Source organism: Mus caroli, chromosome 16 (genome assembly GCF_900094665.2).
Source record: "Mus caroli chromosome 16, CAROLI_EIJ_v1.1, whole genome shotgun sequence".
NCBI classification, from domain to species: domain Eukaryota; kingdom Metazoa; phylum Chordata; class Mammalia; order Rodentia; family Muridae; genus Mus; species Mus caroli.
This window is the reverse complement of record NC_034585.1, coordinates 56,574,580-56,582,154: the sequence shown is the minus strand read 5'-3', so window position 1 is coordinate 56,582,154 and position 7,575 is coordinate 56,574,580. Positions and strand designations below refer to the sequence as shown.

Here is a 7,575-nt window from a genome sequence, read left to right as displayed (position 1 = left end):
AGAAGAGCTATGGGATGCAGCCGGGCATGGTGGCGCACGCCTTTAATCCCAGCACTCGGGAGGCAGAGGCAGGTGGATTTCTAAGTTCGAGGCCAGCCTGGTCTACAAAGTGAGTTCCAGGACAGACAGGGCTAAACAGAGAAACCCTGTCTTGAAAAACAAAACAAATCAAATCAAAAAACAAAACAAACAAACAAACAAAAAACAAAATCTATGGGATGCCTGGGGGAAGGGTAGAATTATTTTTTAGCTCTCTTTTGGTTAAAGTTTCATCCTAACTCACAAAATTGGGTTATCAAATTAACCCAAGCTTATACATACATACATACATATATATATATATATATATATATATATATATATATATATATACACACACACACAAAGTGTTTTTTACCTCCCTAGTGTTGAAGTAAATAAATAAATGAAAATTTAGATGTATGCTTGTTTTAAACACTAGACTTTATTTACATTATTTATTCTTTTTTCATACTTTCAATTTTGATAATATTCATTCCATTCCCCAAGTCCTCTCAACTCTTTCCAACATTGCTAGCCACCAATTTTAATGTTATTTATCTTTCTCTCCCTCTCTTTCTGTCTCTCTCTAAAACAATTCTATAAAACAAAGAGACAAAAACCATAAATCATAGCAAAAAAAAAAGACAAAAAAAAAAGAAACATGTAGCCACTTTCATATTAGTCAGCTCCCTCCTGAATATGAGGCCTCTCTATTCAGAATATTTGATACTGTGAACCACTAGATTGTATAATTTACTGAAAATGCCTATTTCTATGTGGGGTGTGGCTTACCACTTAACACACACCTTTAGTCCCCCTGGCTGGAATATAGACACACCCTTAGTACACACCTCTAAATCCCAAACAATAAAGGTAAAGTTAGTTTAGAGAAGGAAACACCCATTTTTAAAAATTATATGTAATTGAGTGACAGATGAAGTGACTAATGAGGGAAAGATTTGACAGAATAGGATATGACCAACTCTCAGGAAAAGATAGAGAAACAGGAAGCCACTTAGGTGCTGCGCAGAACAGAAGGAAGGAGTTTTACCAGTACGGTGAGAGACAGGTCACAGAGAGAACAAGCTAGACCCAGGGGAAGTCAGAATGAAAAGAGCCCAAAGATTAGAACCTATTGTCAAAGTTAATATGAGTCCAAACAGAACAATTCAGGAAGAAACAGAAGCCAGATTGAATCTGTTTGCCTGGAGACGCATTTGAGCCAGAACAGCTGAGTTAAAATTGCCAGAGAGAGCTCAGAAAGAACAAGAAAGGGTGAATTTATTCAGCAGCAAGTCTCAGAGACTGAGCACATTCTAGGCTTCGGTTCGATTGCATGGAGGCTGAAAGCTTCCAGGACTAAGCCTAGGTTATCAGAAGGAGGCAGTAAGCCTTGGAGAGGACATTTGTGTCAGGTGACTTTTAGAGAGAAAGTTATTTTCCCTTCCCAGAAGGTATAAATTGCAAGTAACTTGAAATTTTGTTTCCTTCTTCTCTATACTGGTATTTTGTCAGGCTTGCATGTATGCAGGGACTGTGCATATTGTCTTGATCTCTGTGACTTCATATTCCATCAGCCTTGCATCTGCAAAATGCCATTTTCTTGGGATCACTTATTATTTCTGCTGCTACTGTCTTTCCACCTTCTCTTTGGCATATATCCCTGGGCCATGAGGAAGGAGTTTATTTAAGACAGTTCCTCCTTATAGGATACCTTCATTTAATTTCCTCTTACATACTTGAGGAAATTACTAGAATAGGAAATTCCCATATAGATGTTTAAAAGCCGTTAGTGTTAGTTGTCCCTTCCCCTAGCTCCTCTTTTACCCTGACCTCCCATCTCTCTCCTTACCTAATCTAATTTTAGTTTCCCCTTTATCCTTTCAGAACACTATATTCTATTTCATTTTCAATGAAAACTACCCTCAACTTCCCCCAGCCCTTACAAGCTACCTAACCTACACAAGGATCATTGTTTCTAAATTAGCTCCATCCACTTACCTACCAATTCCATAATTTCATTCTTCTTAACAGCTAAATTATATTTATGAAATTTGCCTCATGTTCACAATGAGTTCATTATTTGATGGATATCCAGGGCATTTCAAATGTCTGATTACTAGGAGTAGAGCAGCAGAAAGCATGGATGATCAGGTGTCTGTACTAAAACCTATATTTGAAACCTTTCATGGTTATCTAGTCAGTACTGAAACTCACTGTTCCCTGTGCAATTGAGAGTTTATCTCCCATTCTTAATACCACCTTGGAAGAAGATAAGGGAGCCTATATCTAGGACATAGCCAGTTTGTTACTGTAACAAGCACTTCCTTTAATATTCACTTCATTTACTTAGCACCAAGGAGCATATCAGCCTATCATTTCCATAGCTACTTTAGGTATTGTAACATCATTTACTCTGCATACTTTCCCATTAAAATGTATCCTAACCTCCATTCCCTTCTAAATATTGTAGCTAATCTTTAAATGAATTTATATAACATTGTTGTAGAAATATGCATATCTTCTCACTATTATCTTTGTAAGTTACCTTGCTAAGTATATTCAAACTACAAGAAATGAAGTGATAAAGTACCACTATTTCATTAATGAAACACAATTGTGCAGAAATTTACGAAATAGAAGCATAAAACATACATGTGTAAACCATGACTTTTATAGCATAAGAATTACATTTATTTCCTTGGCTATGAGAATTACAGGTAGTTTATCATTACTTTTAAACTGTACAATTGAATGTACACTCTGCATAAAAGGTTACATTGGAATTATTTAGCATAAAAAGATATGCCATGGCCACCTTAAATTCAAAGAACTATTAAATACGGAATGATTGTAGTTATATGGTCACACCTACTATAAAAAGTTATCCAGAGCAGCAGGAGCTGGAAAAGTTAAAAGAAAAGACAAATAGTTCTTAGGAATGTAGTCCCATCTCAGGAACAAAGAGCATTTTGAGAAAGCCAGTGTATGATTGAGCTTCTGAAGATTAATACTGGACTGGAAGATGATTATAACTTTAACTATGAGCACTGCATTATTGAAGTTGAGGTTTTAATTACATTGATTATAAAACAGCTGTTCTAAAATGTATTCATTTTATGCATTCATGTTCATTCGCATATTTATTTATAGACAAAGGTGTCAGAAAATAGTATCAGATACCATAAAACTGTAGTTAGGGAAGTTGTGAGCAGCCAGTTAGGTACTGAGAACTGAACCTTGGTCCTCTACAATAGCAGCAAATACTTTAATATTATTATTAATTATTTTATTCGTTAACACTTCAAATGATATCCCCCTTCCTGGTTACCCCTCCAAAAACCCCCTATCACCTCCCTCTCCCCCCCCTTCCCATTGCCTCTATGAGGGTGCTCCTCTACTTGCTCACCAAAAATTTTAACCCAGAAATGTTCCTGTCCAAAGGAAAGACTGGTACTAAAAATGGAACAGAGACTGAAGGAAAGGCATTCAGTATCTGCCCCCACCTGGGGATCTATCCCATCTGCAAACACCAAACACCCATTCTATTGCTGACAGGAGCCTGATATGGCTGTTCACTGTGAGGTTCTACCAGCACCTGACCAATACAGATGCAGATACTCACAGCCAACTATCAGACTAAGAACAGAAGAGCGAGGGGAAGGACTGAAGGAGCTGGAGGGGATTGCAACCCCATAGGAAGAACAATATCAACTAACAGGACCACCCAGAGCTCCCAGGTACTAAGCAGCCAGTACTCTTAGCCTGTGCTAATTCTTCAACCCAGAACAAGTGTTTTAAATATGCACTCACAGTAAACTGTTCTAAAGTAAATAAACTTATACATAATTGTATAGACTGTTTAATTTAGAAATTTTCTCAATATATCATTTTGTGATGTAAATGAGTTAATCTCTAACAAAAAATAAACACCATAATTTCCTAAATTTCTTATCTCATCTAGAACTCATTTTAAAATTTTATGGAATAGATTACCAGAACAAATCTTTTAAGGGACATGAATGGAGACAATATTCTGGTTTTAACCATAAAATATGGTAGCAGTATGATGCCTCTAGACTAATTTATCATGTAACAGAGCAAAATATGTTGAACAAAACATTGCCCATATTTTAACATAATAACAAAAGTAGAATATGGAAATGTAACTTAACATTTATATTTTGCAATCAGTAGAATAATAAAGATTCTCAACACATAAACAATGATATATGTTTGAGAAAATGGAAAAGCTAAATACCCTAATTAATATATTGTCTATAAGTATGAAATTATCATAGACTACCCAACAAGTTCATACAAATATGATATCAATCAAATATGTTTGGATAGATAGTGAGAATATCTAATTCAGTAGAAAATAGATACTTATAGCTGAAAATGGAAGACAAAATAGTATACATGTTTATAGTGCTGGACTTCCAAGGGTTACACTTTAGAAATGGGCCCCATGTTAAAATTTCATAATTCTTCAAATGCCACAGAACAAAGTGCTTATGTCTAGTCATCCCTAATCTCAGTATGAAATTGAATATAACTGTTATGTTTTCATGAACCACATAGCCATTTTAAAGAATTACTGTCAAAAATTTAAATCAGAATTTAGAAAATGGAGTTTAAAGGCTATACTGTAGTTTTCTGAATCCTTTTCATGTGTTCTTTTGACAATAGTCTGTATATTATTGTCTATATATTACTCAGTGAGACCATATTCTGAATCGATACTCTTATTTCTCTGTTACATCATTTTAGGAACAAAATGTCTTATTGACAAGCTTTAATTTCATCATGAGTTTCTAAACTATCATAATGAAATTGTTTCAGTGATCAAAATGAAAGTATATTTTGTTTAAAACATGTACCTTTTTGTAAAGGAAATCATGTAATCTTGCTGATGCTTTGTTCTTCCTGAGATCATTAGCTGTGAAAGTGAGCAGATGTGAGCAGGCTAAATGTCTACTTCTCTTCATTAGCATACAGTCTTTGTAATGAGCAATTCCAGGGCTATGCATGCTGTCAGACTCAGAATACTCATGTTTATAGACAGTGTGTAAAGGTATTTATTGTCCAAAAATGCACTACATAATAAAATGGCATCAGTTCTTCAGAGAATTTTCTAAAATGAGATTTCTATTTCTAGAATTGCTTTAAAATTCTGAGTCAACATTTGAAGGCTATTTTCCTCCACCTGAAGTCTCCTCTGGAAATAAAATATTGTTCAAAATATTTAGAATTCAGTTTTATTTGAACAGATAATATATCTTTTTTTCCTGTACCTGTTTCAAATTGTTTCAAATTGTTCAGATGTATCTTTTATTTTCAATAGATTGTTTATATTGTTTCTAAAGCACTTGAGCATAATACAAACACACACACAAATACACACATACACACAAATACACACATACACACAAGAATTTAGGTTTCCATTTGACTTGTTTTTGGAATTAAAATAAGTAAATCATTAGCATAGAGTGGTCTTCTCTCTCTTCTACTTTGCTCTGTTTCTGCAACCTCAGAGCACTTAAAGTTTCTGTTTGAAAACTCCTTTTATCATTGTACTATCTGAATGATGCTTCTGTTTGGTTTTGTCGATCCCTGTGGACTAAGCCAACCAAAAATCCACTATGTATACCCGGCTGGCCTTGAATTTGGATTATTCCTGCCTCAGAATCGCAAGTCTGTGAGCTACCACACTTAGTTTAGAGAGTTATGAGAGAGGGGGGGAGAGATAGAGACAGAGAGAGACAGAGAGAGAAAGAGAGATGATAGATAGATAGATAGATAGATAGATAGATAGATAGATAGATAGATGATGAATAGAATATAGATAGATACTTTCACATGCACCTTTATTTCTACAATACAGTAGATACCTAAGAAATATCTAAGTTTATGTAGCTGCCTTACTCTCTTTTGAATCTGGCTTCTCATTTTCAGTTCAATTCTGATTTATTTATTTTCTTGTACAAACATCATTTTGGAAATAAATTAGCTAAATCAGGACTAGATGAGGTGATGTAAATCTGCTAATCTAAGGATTTACAAAAGCAGGGCAAGAGGATCCTGATGACAGACTGGTTAGTGCTGCATAGCAAGACTAAAATGAGAGTGGAGTATCCCCCAGTTTTCATTCGGAATAGGGCACCCACTCCAGCAATTCTCAGGATTGGTTTATCACCTTGGTTGCTTTTTTCCTACCCATTTCTCTTATTGCTTCTGTGCTGCCTTTTGCCTTACCCTTTCAGCATACCATGCCCCTCAGTAGGAGGCTTTGCAGAGACAGATCCTCTTTTGTTAAGGATGCCCAGGTGAGAGGATCCTACCTTTTGCAGACATCAGGACTTTACAGCATGCCCTTTCTCAGTCCTTCTATTCCAAGAATCTCCCCAAGCATATTTTACAAGTGATGTGTGCCTTTAACGTTATGAGTATTTTTCTCTTTGGTTCTTTGTTAGTTAATATTTAATTTCTGTATCTAGGAATCTAGTGCAAATATCCCTTAACTTTCCATTTTACATGAGAAATAGATTTGCCCTAATTATATAACTTTTCTCAATATGTATTCTTTTGGCATAGTTGGAATTCTAGCCTTAAAACTTTAAGATCTGTTTGTGTAGCACATTATTCTTTGTGCTAGAAATCTATTTGTACATATGTATGTTTCTGCACTTGTGGACAGTTGCCCACATTTATAGTTAAACAGACATTTTTCTTTTTAGTTGCTTGATAATCTGTCTAGCTTTTTCTTCAGTTGTTAAATAACAAAATAACCATGCTTTAAATCTTGTTTATTTTCCTGAAGTCTGAGTATTGTGAATCAGTTGTATTACCTCTGTTTTTAAATGTTGAAATACATTGTCTTGATAAGGTGACAACTAGAGTTAATGCTTGTAGGAAGAGATGAAGGTCAGGAAGGCAGGAGTGTCATGAATGGGATTTATTCTGTTATAATGGAGGCCACACAGAGGTCTCTCATACCTTCTATCATCTAAGGACACACTGAGAGGATAGAACTTTAAACCCAGAAGTTGCATATCATAGACTCTTAGTATCTGGATGACTTCGTCACTGGATTCTTAACTTCCAGAAAAAAAAAAAAATATATATATATATGCCTATGTTGTCTGTCAGCATTCAGTTTATGAGACTTGCTAATGCAGCACCAGCAGGCTTTTGCACAGTGACTTTAAAAAATAAAGTTTTAACTATACAAATTTCCTTTAAAATATCTTTTTCTAATTTAATATTTTTTTTCAATTATGTGTTAGGCAAGACATGGATTAGACAAGGAAACTTATAATGAACAGAAATATAGTTTTCACAAATTCAGAAGATGATAGGTACAAATAAAGATGGTCGCTATTAGACAGGGTTTTCTGCATGGGACTGCATTCTCTAGAATAGTGAGAGGCAAGCAAGCCACTCAACAGTGCATGACGTCTCTCCTTTTTAAAAAATTGTGCCGGGCGTGGTGGCACACGCCTTTAGTCCCAGCACTCGGGAGGCAGAGGCAGGCGGATTTCTGAGTTC

General features: G+C 35.2%; 1 protein-coding gene across 2 annotated transcripts in view; it reads left to right on the top strand.

Moving 5' to 3' along the window:
- Epha6 (EPH receptor A6) overlaps positions 1-7,575 on the top strand; it is an 882,350-nt gene that overhangs the window by 188,126 nt on the left and 686,649 nt on the right. The window lies entirely within an intron of this gene.